The sequence below is a fragment of the Sturnus vulgaris genome, chromosome 16, assembly GCF_052056855.1.
Source record: "Sturnus vulgaris isolate bStuVul1 chromosome 16, bStuVul1.hap1, whole genome shotgun sequence".
Classification (NCBI taxonomy): Eukaryota; Metazoa; Chordata; class Aves; order Passeriformes; family Sturnidae; genus Sturnus; species Sturnus vulgaris.
The window spans coordinates 9697301-9717181 of record NC_142258.1 but is presented as its reverse complement, the minus strand read 5'-3'; the positions used below and the strand labels follow the sequence as shown (position 1 = coordinate 9717181).

Below are 19881 nucleotides of genomic sequence, written 5' to 3'. Positions count from 1 at the left end.
CCAGCACCTGGAATAACGTGTTTCTTCCAGGAGCACAGCGTCCTCCTGGACTGGGCTGGTAGATACTGCAGAAAAATGTCCACATTTATAAATAACCGAAATTAAACTTTTCTAACTCTCTGCTCCAGCTAAATTAATACCACCGAACAGACACCAAAAGACCTCCAGAAACTCATTTAACTCTTCTACATATTTTGATAATAATGCTACATTGAGGTTCTCTTTATTAATTCTTCACAGGAAATCTTTAAATCTTAAGTCTTTGGGCTGATCAAAAAATTAAAAATGAATAAGCTACATGGCAAATGCACATCATAAACGAGGTAATGTATAGAGAATTACTTGTATCTCGACAGAGGCTGGGGATGAGTCAGGAGAATCCTTGATGATACATTCCCTCCACTGCTACCTCCAGGCAGGGAAAAAAAAAAATCACAGTAATTGGTAACAGGAGCTGTGCCCTGCTAAGTGCAAATTAATTACCCAGCAGTGTGGGGCTGTGAGGAATAAAGACAGCCTCCCACAGCTCCATTAAAGTGTGGGGAAACTAAAGACTACCCTGTCACTGTGTAGGGTCATAGAGATGATTTATCTATTCTTTTCTCACATTACTGCCTTCTCAAACTAACCTGTTCAAACAAGAGCTGGTGAAATTTGGGCTACACATAAACCTTCACTGGAAAGAATCTACCTCATAGCAATGTTGTGAAGCTTAGTGTATAAATACCTTAAGGTCTCATGCAAATGTTTTAAGTAGTTACAAATATTACAACTATCTTCTGTATTCACATTTCAAGGGCTTTAAAATTTTAATAATAGAATTCATTCAAAATGCTAAACTTCTTACAAATACTTTAAGTAAAACAAGCAAAGGCTCAATATGCACAATATTCATCACTGAAATAAAACCCATATCCTGAGATGAAAGTGATGTTTAAATTGTTTACTGATTATATAAAACTGTTCAAGTATGTCATTTTCCTTTAAGAAACAGTTGTGAAACTCTGCAGTGTGCACCAAAATCAATAAATCAGTCTGAGGGACCAAACAAAAAGTAAAGTCTAAAGGTAACACACAGCCAACAACCTCCATCTTTAAGGAGAAGTGTGAATTGCTCTGCTATTCCACCCTGCGAGACAGATGCTCACCTCTGGAGAGCTGTTCAAGAGCAGGCATGGGAACAAACATCTATTAACCCATCCTGACAACCCAGGACAGCTCTCAATTTACTTTTAATTCCCTTCTACTGATGCAATCCTTCATAAGCAGAAGCTATGCTGTGTTAACTTGCAGTGATTGCAGCAGAGTTCATTCATAAAGATTTGTGCTGAAAACTCTGAATCATGAGAGGGTGATGATTTACTTCATCCACAGCTAAGTCCATCTTCCCTCACCACTGCTGCCTGAGCACTCAGCAGTAACCACAATTCTGACCACAATACCTGAAGTGTAGAAAACGTTGTCCCATAACTTGTTGTAAATGAAGGACTTCAGGCAGAGTCCTCAACAACTTTTTAATCACCATGTAAACAGACATAATTTGATTTAATCTCATATTTTCTGTGGAAAATTCTTAATAAACAATGCTCCTCTTAAGGCCATGTTAAGTGGTTCAGCTGGTTCCACTTGATTAAATAAATAGAAAGCTGTCATAGCACATACCCTCACTAGTTCTATTAAAATAAAGAACTTCATAAAAATACTTAAAACTAGATAGGCAAAACATGAAGTAGTATCTTGTTTAGATGTTACTGTATATAGAAATACGTTGTATGCAAATGGTCAGAAAAATCTAAACATGACATTCCTATTTTTCAGTCTGTGAAGACGATGCTGATCGTCAATATTCTACATCTGCTTTAATACTCTAATTTAAAAAGCAGACATTAACATTGGCAACAAATACTTTTAGGCTGAGTTTACAAACCAAGACAAGGTCAATTTTACACCTAAATTTAGCAAGGCAAAGAAACCAACCAATAAAAAGCTATCTGCATTAGTGTGGTGTGCAAACAAAGGATGCTGCTCGTTTCTCACCCTCATAAATGTCTACATATTTATTCTTTTTACAATGAATCAGTGACGTTATGACTTTAGAAGCAACTTATTTGAATTCCAATTAACAAAAATTCCAAAGTTCTTAACTTCAGTCTTAATATGAAGTGCTTTGCAGTAGTGTTTGAGTAATTGCGAGATCAACTCATTAACCTGCCCAAAAACAAGCTCAGTTCTTCTGGTCTATGACAGAACTTTGTGGAAGGAATTGATAAGATCCCATGTGCTCCATGAGTTTCTGTGGCCAGCAAACATAAGGTGTAGCCAGAAGAATCAATTTATGTAACTGAAGTTGCCAACAGAGGATAAAATCAAAACCCAAGTATTCATTTTGGTATTATAAATGCACTTGATAGCTCAGACAGTAATTAGTAACTTTTATCAATGAATTGGATCATAATCTTTCCCAATTCCTCTATGTCTTCAGAGACCTTTGATAGCCAAAATAGTGGTGCAACTTGAAAATGAATGTTGGTAAAGCTATTAAGGCATTTCAGGAAAGGTTAGATGACTCCATGATTTCATTTGTTTGCTTGGATACTGTGAGATGTTCCCATTTATGACTAAGCTGCAGGTGCTGTTCTGTTTATTTTACTGCCTGTAAACCAAGCCCTTGAATTGAACAAAGCAAGGAAAGCACAAGAATTCAAAGCAAAGAGGAAGGAACTGCTTCCCATTGAACGTGCTGCTTTCTACCTCCTATCAGAAGTGGGACTGAACATTGCACAATCATTTCTAGTAGATGAGATTTCTTGAAAAAATCTATACTTTGCTTCTTTTTATAGCTACACACTTTACAGAGATTAGCAGTTTGATTATTAAAATATATGGTGTTCTCTTAAAAAATACAATCAACTTCTATTGGACAGAATTTAACATACTTTCTACATTCAGCAAGAAACTAAGTGCTAATTAGGTATTAATTCAAAATAATGTAAGCATAATTAGACATTACAAGCAACTTCAGTTTAGGCAATGTTGCAAAAATCAGAATGATTATGTCTGAGCTGAAATTCAGTGACATGTGTAGAAGGTCCTCAGTTAAGCAGTCTCTACTCACAACCTTAGGATTGCTAAGAAAATCTCTCCCACAAACCATTTGCTGCATATTGACTTGGACCTACTTTGAGGTATTAACAATGCAAACAGTAACTTGAATTAGCTCCCATGGAAACCAGTCAACTTGTTGCTCTCAACTCCTGAAAATGAAACTTTTAGTATTTAATCTGCTAGTGGACAAAAGGAAAACTTAGAAGGTGACAGATTAATGTTTAATTTAAAAAATATAAAAATCAACTTGCAGTATATCTTAAGCAACTGCTATTTACTGTGCATTCTTTACCTGATTTACACCAAATGCTTAGAGCTCATTTACAATATTCTTTTTTTTTTCTTACTTCTAATTCCACATTGTGTACCGTGGCCTCATTTTTTATTCTGCAGTGACAAAAGGTCACAACCTGAATGCAATTATATCACTTGTACTAGATTTACACCTTACAGCATCTTCCCAAGAATTAAAGTGGTTCTTTTGTTTAAACAGAAACAACAAAGATGCAGACTGAAAGAATGCTGAATTCCATGCAGTTAAGGAGACTTCCAGAAAGAAAAATCCCAGCCCTGAGACTCCTAAACACTGGAAATCAAGCATGAAGATATACCACACACATAGTATTATGACTAACAGCATAATAAATAATTTGTTAAAGATAAAATGACACTCTTCACTAAACAAAAACCAAATTTTTACTTTTCAAATCAAACACATTTCTTCTAACGAGGAACAGGGTAAGACTAGAGGAAGGAATATCACTTATTGCTTCTTTATAAATACAGATCCAAGATAATAACTGATGTAGCTTAATCGCCAGATCAACACCCATATTCTAAAATAATCAGAAAAAGTCTGTTATCAGTATGGTGCCTGAAAACTCTGATGTTCTAAACACTTTAATGCTATAATCCACAGTTCATGCCCTCAGTGCTTTAAGAACCAATTTCTCACGATATCCAAAGCTAAAATGAATTTGAATTCCATTTTCCCTACTGAAATTAGCCAAAGACTAATAGGGCAGAAACTCTGGGTCAGGAGAGTTTATGTTGCCTAAGGCCAGTTTCAAAGAAATCTTATCTGTTAAACTATTGTGTTCCAATATTTCATTCCATACAAAGCTGCTTTTTAAAAAATAAATAAGAAATAGATGGTAACAAAAAATTGTTTACAGTAGATTACAAATTTCTGCACTTAGAAGCTGTCACACATCTACTTTCTATAGTTCTTATAGTCTGAGCAGCACTCAAAATATTTTAAAAAGATGTTACAAAGCTTTATTAGAAACTGTTGGAAAATACTGATTATGTGAGGAAAACAAGATATTCATTAATATAATCCGGTCAGATATAAATACTCTAGCCAAGGAGATTTTTCTCTTGGTTTATTTTCATTGGTTTTTTTTCCAGTGTCAGACAATAGTAATTTTTTCCCCAGATCACTTCAATATCTACTTTCCTGATTTCTATTTCTGAATTCTCTACTTTTTCTATCCTCCATATATCACTAAATCACCTCAACTCAGCTTTACCCATTAAAAATGCTCTGTACACCATCCTTCCTCAACAACCTTCTCTTGCTCGTGTTCCTCAGCCAGCCAGCCCAAGGCTTGGCCTAGGCTTTGCAAAGTCTACTGCTGATGCCAGGAGCCCACAGGCAGATGGGAGAGCTACAGAATTCTCTTCTGCACCACCTCCAGGCCCCAAGTGCCCCAGGTATTTGAGGAACAGAAGGTGCAGAACTGTGCCCAATGGTCTCCTGTGAGTGTGGTTCACTCTGCAGCAAAGGGAAGCAGTGGCAGTGTTTTACCCATCCCCCATGTTGGACAGCTGGGCTGGCTCCACATTCCCTGTGCTCCTGCCTGCAGCGTTCCCAGGTCAGCAAAGATGAACTATGGGGAGAGCAAGTTCTCACCACCTGCATTTCACCCTTTCCAAGAGACTCCACTTTTCTCTTTTACCAATTCTGCATGACAGGTTTTTTAAATTAGGATTCTGATACAGGACCTGGTAAAAGAGTAATCAAATGGTTTAACTGGCAGAACAGAGGAAGCGTGGAACATCTGGCAGAGGAGGGAGGATCTCATTCCAGAAGAAATCACATATTACACTCTGTTATTCACAGAAGCAAAGTAAGTTGGTTAACACTGTCTACAGATATAGAGAGGATTATTCAGGGCTTGATTCACATTGGAAGACTTACAATTGCCATAACCATAAAGATAGTTTATATTTAGCAAGAACTGACAGTATTTCCTCAGTACTTTGTATTAGAGTGCTGCTGTATTAGTCGACATTAACATAAAGAAGCATTACTATCATTAACCCATCCAAATTCAGAGATAATAAAGACAGCAAAATAAAGCAGTAACTTCTCTGAAGTATTTACTAGAAACACTGTGAGCTCTACCCTCATAAACTGGGTACTAAAAACCTTCTGCAGTCCAGACACTTCAAATGAAATTAGTATTGAAAACGTTAAATAGAAAATAGTGAGTTTCCAGTTGTTTCTATAAATTCCTAATACACACAGGTTACAGGTCTTTAACAAAAACCTTATAAATATACTAAGCATATTTATAAAGAGTAGCTGTACAAAGAGTACAAATTACATACTGAAATACATTAGCAAAACATTACGGCTTTTCTTTTTGGGTACCTGTCTTAGTTGTACTTTCCGTGGAAAAATATAATTTTATTTTTAAAGATGAAATCCTAAAAAAAAAAAATGTATCAAGTGATATATAATAAAAAAAACACACTCAAAAATAGTTCAGAGAGATTTATTAGTCCGTTCAAAAACTCCTAAAATAGCACACAAATGGTACAATTCAGGCCAACCATAACGAACTAGTGGGAGATCCCCACTAGATTCTGTGGCCATCTCAGTATATTCAGCAGGCTTCACTCTCAGAATACACCAATCCTGAGACTCTCACCTGCCAGGGCACCAAGGGAAGATCATAAAAGTACAAACACTCCTCTGTTTTCACTCTTCCAGTCACTCATGTACAAGGGAATGTGCCCAGATGGCCAATGCACAGTGAACAAACAGACTGGTAACACACTTTGGGAGCATCTTAAAACACAATGGAGATTAAGGGTGACATCAGGTGTTCTCTCAGATAATACCTAAGTACAAACCCCTAATTCCCAACTTACACCAAACCCCTGCCAATGGAGCAGGAGAGCACCTGCACACAGAACTTAGCAGTGTAAGGATGAGACAGCCACCACAGACACACTCACACTGCTCTGCCTGTGTCACAGCATTACTTCCCTAAAGCCTTACTAACATGTGGTTATAAATCATGAAAAGTTTTAAGCTTGTGTTCAACTTTGTGCAACTCATTTAGTGTCAGAAACACGTGCTTAAAGCTTTGCTGGATTGCAACTTTACCAAGCTACGCGTTTTAAATTTTAAAAATACAGGGAACAAAATTAAACATTGCAGCAATGGAACTAAACAGAATTTCAGTATCTGGAATTCTGTGTCTCTTCTACTGTTTTTGCATAGGAAATATTGGGAAATTTGCCTCTACATGAGATGTAAGAACTATTTTGGGGTATTAACTGGACTTTACTGAATACACTAATAATTTGAACTCATTTTAACGAGTTTCTCTGCTGAATTTTTATGAGCTACCTCTTTTGCATTTAAAGAATGACTAAGAAATTAATTTTAATGTCTCTAGAATTTGTAAACAAGTTTTCAGCAACGGTTCCCTAGCCTTCCAGCAGGCTTCTAGCGTTAGACACAAAATGTGGAAATAAGAACACAACTGCATATCCTTCTCAGGTATGTAACTAGGACTACCTATGTCATAAATTCACTTAGAAGGGTAGAAAGCCAGTGGGTTTCCTTTTTGTCTTTATTTTTTGTTAATTAGTGTTTCACTAGTTGATGTGAAGATCAAAATTGAGTGTAACTAGGACTGCTCTCTCCCTCTGTTGCTTTTGGCACCATGCCTAGGTAAAAGCCCCTTTTCAAACATTTAATTAATGGCTTAAGCCAAGTACCAAATATGAAATCTTAAAATACTCTCTACTGAGTCAACAATCACAGAGATCCAGTTTATTGCACAAGTGCAAAACTGTTACATTAACATCTGGATTTAATAACAGTAATCTGAACACTTGAATAAATTCTGTAATGTGCATTTGCTTTGGAGTTTCAGGATATGGAAGATTTTTGTGGTAGATATCAATCTTTGCCACAGAAGGAACTTTTGAAAAAAGTTATATACTGTAACTAACACTGGGCAGTTTTGGCTCTTGAACTTCAGGTGCTAAAAAGGTTTAAAAACAATGCCAGGAATACTGGTTCCCTGTCCTCAGCACAGCATGGAAAAATTTCATTTGAAGAAGCAAACATGAAACATTCATGGCTGTCAAGTACAAACAGCCTTAATTTCAGTTGTTTATCTCTTTTTTTGGACATGCAGCAGATTTATTAACAGTAAGAATCAATGGTTGCAGATTTACTAAAGGACACAAAATGAACTGGTCTGCCAAGTCTAATCCAACCTGCTCTTCACAGAGCCTGCACACAAGCCTGAACACACCTTGCCTTCAGGTGAGGGGAAGCTCCCCTGCCTTTAAGTGTTTCTAGCTGGGACTCTTTGCCTAACACAGTTCTGGGAATTGTTGGAATACATCAATGTTACAGATACATACCCCCTTCTGTGCATATCCAGTTCTGTACATCTTGTTCTTCCAGTCTCTGGAGCAGCTCTTAGCCATGAGTCCTGTGCAGTGTCTGCTTTTTCTGCAGAGGTGGAACCAATGCTCTGGTTCATCTAGGAGGCCTCAATAGAAACTATCAAGAGGCTTTAAGTTTGATACTCAGTCTTGGTAATCCTGAAAATCAGGCAACCTGTCCCACCCTCTTTTTCCCACACAGAAGATGAGGAGGGAAGGGCAGGATCAGAATTTTCACCATTTAGGGACCAGCTGAACACCAGAAGCACACAGTTCCAGAACTGAAAATGTGTTAGTCAATACAACCCAACTTCCTTGTTTTACTACGTTGCTTGACTTCCCTTCTTAACACCTCCTGAAACAGCACTATCAGCAGCCATTAAACACCCTTAGCTACTCCCTTTGAGAGAGAATTTTCCTCATCTATAACTGGATTGATTTAACCAAACCACATGGAGTCTAGAGTCTCTCTGGAGGTGCTGTGCTGGTACAAGCCTGAGTCACTGCAGAAGAACTGTTAAAAATAAACAAAATGCTCTACAGACCCAAGTTTTAATATCAAAACTATTCACATTTGGAAAACATCTAACATCTGTGAAGGCTTGCAAGCATGGCAGTCCTTTAAAAAGAGAAAATATTGTTTAATCAGCACATGAGTATTTAAGTCACAATCTAAAGAGGTGATTAAAACCCACTCATATCAAAAGTCAAAGCATAAAATCACAATAACTTGCTCTTAAGTTTATGTAATACAAGTACTACATATAACCAAATTTCTGTTTGTATAGGAACAGATCTCCTGGAAAACCTTCCATTTTAACAGGATTATAAAACCAGCACAACTTAAAGGGATACACTGCTTACTAAAAAAAAGCACAGCAACTTTATTAAAATAACTTATTTAAAATGTTTAATTTTTTTTAAGATACAGCACTTACCTTGTATCTCTAGCACCCTCCTAAAGTGTCTGTTTCACCACATTCCTGATTGGTTGGAAAATAAAAAGGAAAAACAAAAATCACAAAGATGTCTCAAGGATTCTTTATTTTAAAAGTTACATATTTTGTTCTGAGAAATTACAACCTTAAGAATACTAGTTCAGCTTTCTCAGTTTCTGCAGTTTTCAGATGTTAAAATGTGTCATTAGGTTAAAATCCTGAGAGTAAAGTGATTTAAATATACTCTGTGTGCATCTTTTAGCACCTTTCATATTCCTACCCAAATTCTAAGATGATATTTGTCTTTCCAATTACCTCTGGCAAGAAGAGCAGTACCAGAGGTGCATCATCTGCTCCTTTTAACTCAACTGCAATACACAAACCCAGCCCTAGTTCCTTCAAGTCTTCATACTTCAAAGTGCCAATTGTACAACAGAAATATATTTCAGTTTTCTATAGATTCCAATACAATGGAATGTTTACCAAAAAAAATAAAATTAAACTCTTCACATCCACATTTTGTCTTTTTGCTATGTCACCAACTCAAATGGACTTTCTGCCACATCAACGTTTCATTTATTAGAATATTTTAGAATATGTGAGTACATATATATATAGACAGACACATATGACTAAGTCAATAGAAACCTCCAGCATACTGTATTTAGAAAAGTTTAAAATATCAGTCATTTTAAAATCTGGCATTTATCAAATGCTGTTTCATACAGTAACACTAATGGGGCTTTCCAGTTTTGGCTTTGAACCCACACACAGGTATCAGACTTAAAACATCCCTGACATTGCTCAGCCACAAAATTTTACTTTTGATACCAGAGACTAATCCTAACAGATATTTTAATTCTTTTAAAGGCTGAAGCTGATGTTATGGTTTCTGTGCATATCAACAACAGAGGTTAAAAGCAGAACATGTAAAAAACCAAAGCAAAACACACAAGAGGAAGAGGTTAAAAGACAGAAATGCCAAAAAGGCCCACAAAAATAAATGGCCTATGATAAAATATATTCTCTGTTCTTTCCAATAATAATTTCATCAGTAATTTAAAATCTGTTTAAAAAACCCCAAACCTCAACTAAGTATATTCCCTATCCAATATTACATTAATCGATTGTGTCATCAATTATCTAATTCCATTGCTAGACTAACAAGTAAAAGTTCCAATTTTTAAAGTATTTTATGAATATAAACCACTAAATTTGTCTGAATATCTGTGTATTAACCCTTACTATTAAAGCTGGTTTATAATACCTCATTCAACAGAATGTGACAAATAGAAAAGGTAATTATTGAGGTGATTTCCATGTTATTGCATGACTGCTTCTAAAAACTCATTTGCACCATTAAGTTCAGTTTCTTACACTTCTCCAAATCCTGCTAAATCCTGAAAGATATTCTGCACTCCCAATAATGTACTAAGGATCTTCAGCTTCCAGATGTTTTTATTTGCTTAATAACTGGTGTCATCACCAGACAGCAATCATGTCAAGTGTTAAATGCAAGTTATACCACAAAGTCACATTTGCCCTAAGCAATTACACAGTAGAGAAAACTTTAAGAAGGAACAATATAAAGTGTCACATATTAAGAGAATAATTTTATGAAATGCCAGCTGTGCCTTTGTTGAGAGCCTTAAAACCTCAATTAATTCAAAACTTGGGCATTTTTTCTCTTAAAGGAAAAGATGGAGTGTGAGGAAGAAGTGTGAACACCTTCCCATAAACAAGAATTACAGAATATGCTGTATTCACAGGACAGTGTAAGCTTGGCTTTTTTTCTTAAAAGGTGAGTGATGCTTAAGTTTTAAGTATTTTAGACATATTGACATACCAGATTTCATGGAGATGTTTTCAAAAACATTCACAAAAAGATAATTTTCCTGATATTTACTTCATAACTAAACAAGTTATTCACGTTAAATCCTGTAGTCTTTATTTCAGCTAATTGTGTGAGGCAGACTGACTAATGGCAGTTTTCTGCACTGCACACTTGCACACCAATACAAAAACCACATAAATGGAACAAAGACAAATGTATTTGCTGGCAGAAAGGCACGGCACGGCAGCACAGCTCTCCACCTGGCTCCCCGCGTCCCAAAGATTGTCACTGCCGCAAGTGTCAGCCAAGTGACCTGCACCCGCGATGTGGATCTGTGCATGCAGGTGATGTAAACAGACTTGTTAACAAAGCTGATTCCGGAATCATGGAATCATCAGGCTTGGAAGAGACCTTTGATATCGTCCAGTCCAACCATCACACAAGTACTGCCACTGAAACCTCTAAACCCCATCACCCAGCGCCACATCCAGTCTTTTAAACGCCTTATGGTTGGTGACTCCACCTTCTCGAGCAACCTATTCCAGTGCCAGACCACGCCAAAATGGATTAACCAAGTGCCATCTAAATCCACGCATGTCGCAGAAAATGAGCCGAGCTCATACCAGCCCCTGATCTAAGGGTGGCAGCTCTTCTCACAGCCCAGTGACCTCCGCTGCAGCTGCACCATTGGGGTCAGGGAGGGCCGAGGTCTCCCGGGCGAGGCGCTCCCACCTCAACGCCCGCAGGGTTCGGTCCGGGCCCGCAGCGCCGCCCTGCAGCCCACAGCCCCGCACCTCCCCCGGCAACGAGTGTTCCTCACTAGCAAATAATAACACAGGACACATCCACCAGCGGCCGGGCCGCTGCGAGCCGCGTTCCAGGGCGCGGTGCGGGCACCCGGCGCCTCCACCTGCTCGGGGCCCAGAGCGGCCCGGCGGGGCTGGGGGCCGCCCCTCCCGTGTCCCCGGCTGCGGCCTCGCGGGGACCCTGCCCGCCTCCGGCAGAGAGGGGGCGGCCGCCGCTCTCGGCACTCCGGCCCGCCTCAACCTCCTTCAGAAGGTTCCGCGGGCGGGGCGGCGCGCAGCCCACCCCGGGGCCGGGCGGCTACGGCTGCCGGCGGTGCCGCTCCCGCTCAGCGGCTCAGCCTGGCCCGGCCCGGCCGGTTCCAGCGCGCGGCAGCGCGGCCTCCCCGTAAGGCGCGGACCCGTGAGGCAGCGCCCGGCCGTGCGCGCCCCGCGCCCCGCGCCCCCCGCCCGCTCTGCCCCGCTCTGCCCCGCTCACCCCGGCCCGCCGCGGCCATGTTCCTCTCGCGAGCTCTGCGCCGGGACCGCCCTCCCCGGGCGGTTGGCCCGCGGGCGGGGGCGGGGGAGCCGGGCGCGCTGGCGCCGCGCACGTGCGGGAGGCGGGGCGGCACATCCGGGCACTCGCGCCTCAGAGAGCGAGGCAGAGGGGAGCCGGTCCCGGCTGCCCCCGGGACGGGGTTGCTGAACCACTGAGGTTGCAGAACTCTGAGATAATTGAGTCCAACCTATGACCGAATACCACCGTGTCAACCAGACCATGGCACTAAGGGCCACGTCCAGCCTGTCCTTAAACACCTCCAGGGATGGTGACTCCAGGACCTCCCTGGTCAGCCCATTCCAATGTCTAATCATCCTTTCTTCAAAGAATTTCCTCCTGCGTCCAAGCTAAGCCTCTACTGGCGCGGTTTAAGACTGTGTACTCGCGTCCTGTCGCTGGCTGTATGGGAGAAGAGTTCGATCCCTACCCCTACAACCTCCTTTCAGGTACTTGTAGAGCAATAATGTCCCCCCTGAGCCTACTTTTCTCTAGGCTGAGTCCCCTCATCTGCTCCTCATAGGAGTTGTGCTTCAGACCTTTCCCAAGCTTCGTTGCCTTTCTCTGGACACTCTCCAGCACCTCAATGTCCTTCCTGAACTGAGGGCTCCAGAACTGCACCGGAGTTGTGCCCTCACCAGCGCCAAGTACAGGACAATCATTTCCCGGCCCTGCTGGCTACACTGTTCCTGGTGCAGGTTTTTTGAAAGTTCTCTGGGATCACTTCTCAGGCCCTGTCCTGTCCCTCACGGACGCTCCCTGGGGTCAGAGGGCAGTGGCGGGAGGGCCGGGCCGGGGCGGCTGAGCGGCGCTCGTCCCTCAGCGCTCTCCTCGGGGTGCTGCAGTCACACGAATTTGAAATTCTAAGCCAATGGATTGGGTATGGCTTCAAACGTTGGCTGTGCAAACATTCACAAACAAGATGGGACTCATACCTCGTGTATTTCACCTTCAGGCTTAGTGTCTGAGGTGACTGAACTTGATTCAACATCACGAGGGGAAAAAAAATTCTTCAAAGAAGTTTTGGAAACCTGATGATTTACACTTGAGAATGTGCAATAGAGAACACAGGCATTTGTTCTGTGATCGGAATATGATCATGCATGCACGTAGTAATTTATTGCACATATTGTGCAACACTGTGCTCACAGCAAATATCTAACAAATTGACTTTTACTAATACCGAGCCAGTCCTGTTCTGTAAGTACATACTGCATCAGGCCCAGTATTATGCAACCCTGCATTTGGGTTGTATTTTTTTTTTAGTTCACAGATTAAGAGCTAAGCTGCCACTTGGTGCAATGGTCTAATATAGCTTTTTTATTATTTGCAATTTGCTGATGTCCAGGAGCTAGCTAAGAGACTGCATTGAGCTTACGTTACATGCAGGCCAAGCAAAACATGGTTCCCTGCTCCAAAAGAGCTTTTCAGTGCATTTGTTCAGCAGTGATTCCACAGGCACAAGAAAAAGAGTCAGTTTTTAATTCCTTATGATTTTAAGACATCATTCCAATACACTTCACTGCAAATGACATTTAAAGAATTACTTGTTCAAATTGTTTTAGATGGATTGGAAGGTTATTTTTTTGTCAAGCTTTGTAAAACAGGGTAAATTTATATTTCTCTAGATTACAGTTAGCTAATCAGATTTTATTCAATTCCAGAAGCAAACTAAAAACAATGTACGAGAGCATTGTGCAAGAGTTGTAAATCTCTTTAATGTTACAATGCAGCCTAGATCATTCTAGTTGTTCCAATGGCTGCAGTAATGAGTCTTGCCCATTCATTGATTAGAAGAGTATAAACATGGTTCATATTGCAGAACACATGGAGTATTCCTTGCTAAAGAATACAATAGAACTTTAAAAGCTTGGAAAAAAGATGTCTGAGATGAAGGTGAGTTAAAAGGTTTGACATTAAACACAGATGGTGCTCATTTCTTGAGGGTATTTGTGCTTTATGAAACCACATGGTGATAGGAATCAATGAAAAAGACACATTTAAAGCAGCAAACAACTACTTAAAAACAGTTTCTTCCATAAAATCACTCTATGGAAATTGTCCAGCTCTACACAATTGTTCTTGACTTTTGAGCACCACCTTTCCTGTCTTGGGCATGGACATGTGCAACACTTCCTTCTTTTTACAGAATAGTTCAACAAGAGCCCTTGGCCTATGCCTCCAAGAATAACAATGGGTTCTATATTCCCTATTTTATAACAGGATAAGGATAAGAAGCAGTGGTACAGTGGTTGAAGCTGCCAGAGCAAAGCAATGCTCTGCAGTGGAAGGATGGACCCAACTGTCCCTCTCTCACTTTCAAACCAGTGTTCTGCTGTTAGAAACTGCTGAACATGAGAAGCAGATAAACGACACTATATCAGCATTTTAAAATTCCAATTAATGCACAATTAAAAATATTTGTTGTGATTTATAGTGAATATGAATTTAATCATGCAATTATAAGCTGTATATTTTAGGGCATTTGTTTAATGAAACAATGCAAACATCTTTTAGGAATTATTCGGAAATTACCTATGCTTTTCAGTTTTAGTACAGGCTTTATAAAAAGAATTTGATTATTCTAGGGATATAAACACTGTGTTTAGATTTGTTAGTAAAGATAATTCATTCTTTAAAACATACAATAATATATTCTATAGTAGCATCAACTACATATTCGATGGGGGTATTAAATTTCTAGATAAAATTAATTGAGTAAAGACCACAATTTTGCCACCTAGCTTGTGGCTTTACAGAATAGTAGTGCAGTTGGCTTACAGTTGAGCAAGCTACTTTGAAACTAGGGCAAGGACTACTACAGCCTCTCCTAAAGTCATATAATTTGTAATTATTATGTTTCAATATATTCCTTAGAGGCCTGAGATCAAAAGATTGACAAAACATGTTTTGCAGGAAGAAATAACTACTTTCTCCACGGAGCTTTCTCCAAAGAGAGGTAAGTGAGGGGGAAGTGGATGAGTTGTTGATACAGTGTTATTTGCATTTGTGTAAGCTTTTAGCACTCTAGTTACAAAATGGCAGCATAGTTAACAAGGGGTGGTTCTCCCATGCGGGAACAACTCCTTGAGTTCAACTGAAATCAAAGGGCAGGAATGTCTTTGTGAAGTATCCTGTTGTGTCTGCTCTTCAAAGGAATGTGCTGGGCCAGATGGACTTTTCGTGCAAACCACAGAACCAGTTCTTATTTGACAAAGAAATTGAAAGAAGAAAAGACAGCATTTATCAGCATTACAGCTACGAAGAAAAGCAAAATAATATGAAAACCTCTCACCAGCTTACAGGTTAAATTACTAGTTTAAATAAGCATTATGATATTGAAACAGCCATGTTACAGAAACATTAGGCTGACCTTATTTATGTTCTATTTTTTCATTTTTATTTGGTCTTTCCATTAGTTTCTTTCCTCTAATCATCCTAGTAATGTCTTTTGTTGTTATTTTCTCTTGTGGGGTACCTGTATTCTCTCTATCAGTCCATTTTGCCTGCATTAGACCTTTCTGCCTGTTTTTCCTCTCACGTAGATGCAGCCTCACCTTTATGTATATGTGTATTCCATCTCTACAGCCTCCTCATGCCTCTTTTCTTCTCATTTGCCTGTTCTTTTAAGCGAACATGCCAGAGACTGCTGTTCTTTCGTGGCTCAGCCATAGTCCTGCAGTTTTGCAAAAACTGGACCCTTGAAGGGAGGAGATTGAGTTAGCAACAGGAGTCTGCCTACCTACCCCTAGGCTGCAGATTTTGTTCCCTCCTTCCTATCCTTGTACTTAACAGCTGGTGGAGACAAAAGGATGTGAACATAGACAAAAAAACCCCACTCTGTTTGTCTTTCCTCCAGATATACCAAAAAGAGTGAGGAAAGCACTGTCAACTGGAGCTAGTGCAACAAATTTTGCTTTGGGCATATCCTTGTGCAGATGTAAAGTATAGATCCCCAGCTACTCCTGGGCAGTAGGTGAATATAAATGCCCAGGTTATTAAAGCTATTCTGTTAATATTTTAATTTATGTGAAACAAAAATCTTCTTCAATACACAATATTCATTGCCAGAACAGTGATGGTCTAATCAGTGGCAGAACAGTGCAGCTGCTTCAAGTTTGGGGTTTATAACTAGGGGTGGGGCCAGGTAGAATTGTTGCTTTTGTGAATGCTGAGGCATCTGGAAGGATATGAAAAGTCATAGATTAATGTGTGTGGATTTGGGCCAGTGGCTGTGTGAGAAGCATTTGTTGGCTGTGGGGCTCTAAAGGCTGCTGCAGTTAGCCAAGGAGGCTTGGGGAGCTTTTGGTCTATCCCTTTGGGAAATGTTTTTCCAGAGAGCTGAGGGTACATGCTTTGGCTTGGCAGAGGACTCCAGAATCTCCAATCAGTCTCTTGCTAATGGCTAAAAACTTTAACAAACAAGAAAACTGAATGATGATAACTATAGCCTTGTTTACTTCTGTCCTGTAGTGAGACCAGCAAGAAAAGGTACAATTTATCACCTTGGGGGTGGTTTAGCAAGAACCTTCTGTGTTTTCTGTAGAAATGTAGGGAAAAACCTGCTGGAATATTGAGTATATCTCCTGTCGTTGGAAGGCATCTTCTGCTTCAGGCCATATACTCCACAGGATCATCTATGTTATTCAGCTTTATGATTTGTTCATTTCATGATTATTGAAAATGGAACTGATGGTAATTTTGCACTTTAAAATGACTGCTCATTTTGTTTAACTGAGCTACCAGTGTAGAGTGGTTAAACTACAGACATTTGGGATCTAAGTGTGAGGAATTAATTCCCCACTGTTGCTGAAAGATCCTGAACTCTTCGTCGCTTGCTTCCCTTGGTCTTCAAAAACGAGGATTTCTGAAATGTCTACTGTGAATCAGAGCATTTGTGGAGAGGGTGTTTGCAGTGGGCATGTTTGGTATTAGTTTTGGAACACTGGCAGCCAGCCCTTTACTTCTAATTAAATGAGAGAGAGAATTTCTAACAGAGAGATCTCCTTGATTTAATTTTAGTTTTTGTCAGAATGCCCAGAGCATTGAATGGATATCTGATAATTGGAACAACATCCTTAGCACAGATCAAATGAATTAATACAATTAATTTACTACCACCACAAGAAAAATTCTAAGATTTTGTTTATACAGATTGAGACTGATAATAAATATACAACCCCAAATGTATAATACTCTTGCCTCCACGATGCAAGTTCAATTTCTCATGCAAAGCTCAGGGCTGAGAGGCAGAAAGCAATTGCTATGGTACATGTGAGATGAAGGCTTTTCTAATTCCATTTTGGGGACTGGCGAGTCCATGGGCTGCTTGTCCCAGGTAGTAACTGAAACCTTTTCCCAAAGATTGCAGCTATCTTAGTGCTCATCTTTGTTTTAAAGCATTTCAAAATATAGCTATAATGCAAACTTGGCAAAAGAGCAGTGTAAAATGGAAAAATAGCAAAATGTGAGGAGACTACTGTTCCTTTGTAAGGAAAAACTTGTGACTTAAGAATACTGCTTAGCAACCGATGGGGAAAATCTGAAGGTGATCACACCATCTCGCAGTCCCTGGAAATTAATTATGCATGTTCATTCTGCCTTTTCAGTCCCATCCTTTTGATGCCCCTCTTCTTGTTCCTTGGGATGAGCACTGTGAGGTGGCTCAGCCATATAACCGGGTTTTGTCATCCTCCATTCTCATGCAGTGGTGATTCAGCTGCAGAACTCTGGCTCAGGCTTCTCCAGTTCTCTGCACCACCGTGCTGGTGCTGTGCACAAAGCCGACTGATCCCTAGGGAATAGCACCCAGAGGTGTCTGGGAAGGATGGACACCGCAGACTGAGCAGATTCTGTGGATGGTTGTGTCACTAAGCACACACGTCTGTCTGTGTTAGCACCATTCACCACCAACCCTTGGTGCAACTCCTCCTCTGCAGCTTCTTCTCACACCTTGTTCTCCAATAGTTTTACTTCATATGTCTTTTTCATACTTTAAATAATTATTTTATGGTATTGCTAATGAAATTGGCAGATTGTGGCATTTGGGAAGCTGTAAAATCCCCATTTGATTCAAGTGCCAGTGCCATCATTCAGCATGCACAGGATAGAAGTATAAATACAGTATTATAAATTGGCAAGTAGTGTTTGAATTATTTATCTGCAGATGCCTTCCCTGTGAACCAAAGCTTATGTTGACCAAGTCATTAATCAACTTGGTAGGCTTAAAGTATAAACATCTCATACCCAATTGAAAGAATCATTTGCATGAATAGTTAAGGATGCAGTGATTTGCATTCATATTTAACTAGTATATGCCACCAGGGATGTTTTTACTTTTCCCTGAGGGAACTTCAACTTTTCAAATGCAGTTTGCAGTTTTGACACAAGGTAACATGGGAATTACCTAGATTAGCTACTTTTTTTTTTTTTTTTTTTTTTTTTTTTTTTTTAATTAGCCGAAAACCAAGGCACTTTCAATGAAGGATACTGATTTTCTCTACATAGAGTGCTGAGAAAACTTCAGGGTGAATTATTCAAAATATTGATCAGGGATAAGACAGCACACTATAAGAAGTTTTGTTTTGTAAAAATTGTCACCATATATTGATTATGCTTATTACTTAATAAAACCACATTTAAAGACTTGATCATATGCCTAGATCCTCTATTTGGCATCTGCACACAACTGGGGAAAAAACTACCATCATATGGCTGCTAATTTGAGCTTCCAAATTGAAGGTTTCAATGTTCAGTTGAGATGCAATTAGCTGAAAATGAGGCATTATGTACCAAAATCCCCGTGTCAGCTTTGAAACTTCAGCTTATGATGAAGTAAGACATTCCAAAATTGAAGTTATGGCTGCATTCTCTCTTCCTCTCTATGCCAAACATGTGTTCATAATCCTTTCTACTTACTCATTATTTCTTAGCACAAAATAGCAAATTAGGTCTGTATGAGACTTTTAGATAAATAAAACCAGATCATAACTGATTTGGCCCTCAGCCTATTTTGATATCTTCCAGTTTAAGCAGTGTGACCCTAAAAATAAGGGTCAGGCTAATTACAGTTGCTCAGAAATCCAGATTTTCTAGGTCTGAACTGGGTCCTGCCTGCCAGCTGCAATTTCTCAGTATTCCTGAGTATTTAAAACCCACTCTTAGAAAAAAGATTTGAACTGAAAAAGTCTAGCAGCAAACAGTAACTTCTTGGTTGTTGACTCCAAGCTACCACTTAATCCCCAGCTCTCCTGTCTTACAGGGTAGTTGCACACAGCCCAGAAGGTAAGATTCAACTGGTTTCTAGACAGGTTTTTTGGTGAGCTTGTGCCATGGGATCAATGTCCCAAAGCTATACTGGAGGTGGCAGAATGTTTTTGCATGTGACAGGATGAATTGGTGCATCAGTGCTAGGAATCTAGAGAAGCTTCAGTGGAAGCTGCTCAGAGTATCACTACATTCCTATGGAAATAAAGATTTCACTTGGAACTCATAATAAGCAACAGCATATCAGAGCTGAAAAAGCATATGGAAATATATGAAAGATAAGATTTTAAGGTTTAAACTGACCTATGAGTCAGTGGTGAGTTTCAATTTCACACTTCATCATGGACTTGCTTTATCAGCTTGGGCATAACCTTTGCCTTTAGTTTTTCTGGCTCCCTGTTTGTGAGATGAAATTAATACAACACCAAGTGCATGACAGAATTATGTTCTTTATTTTATAACCTAGCAAAGAGACTTAGTACTCTTCTCACAGGGTCTGGTTGGTATTTGACTAAAACTTGTGCTCTTTCAACTACAGTAGGTCAAGTTAAATGAGATCCACTTATGTCCATTAAAAAGGACAATTAATGTATTAATATTATGAATCATCAGGTCCATGAGCGAGCCTGTTCTGCCCCTGGACACTCATTTCACTGCACTCTGAACTTTGTATGCTTCTCTGTGCCTCATCTCTACCTG

The 19881-nt window shown here is 39.7% G+C and overlaps 2 long non-coding RNA genes across 2 annotated transcripts in view; one reads left to right on the top strand and one right to left on the bottom strand.

Annotated features, from left to right (window-relative positions):
- Positions 1–5872: 5872 nt before the first annotated feature.
- Positions 5873–11900, bottom strand: LOC106865145 (uncharacterized). The gene is made up of 2 exons (XR_001404571.2): positions 11860–11900; positions 5873–8789 (listed from the first exon to the last, which is right to left on the bottom strand). It is a non-coding gene; the product is annotated as an uncharacterized LOC106865145 (long non-coding RNA).
- A 1341-nt stretch (positions 11901–13241) lies between these two features.
- The window catches only part of LOC148221914 (uncharacterized), a 25531-nt gene continuing 18891 nt past the window's right edge, over positions 13242–19881 (top strand). Inside the window, exon 1 of the long non-coding RNA XR_015807239.1 lies at positions 13242–14875. This is a non-coding gene — a long non-coding RNA (uncharacterized LOC148221914). The remainder of the gene's footprint in view (positions 14876–19881) is intronic.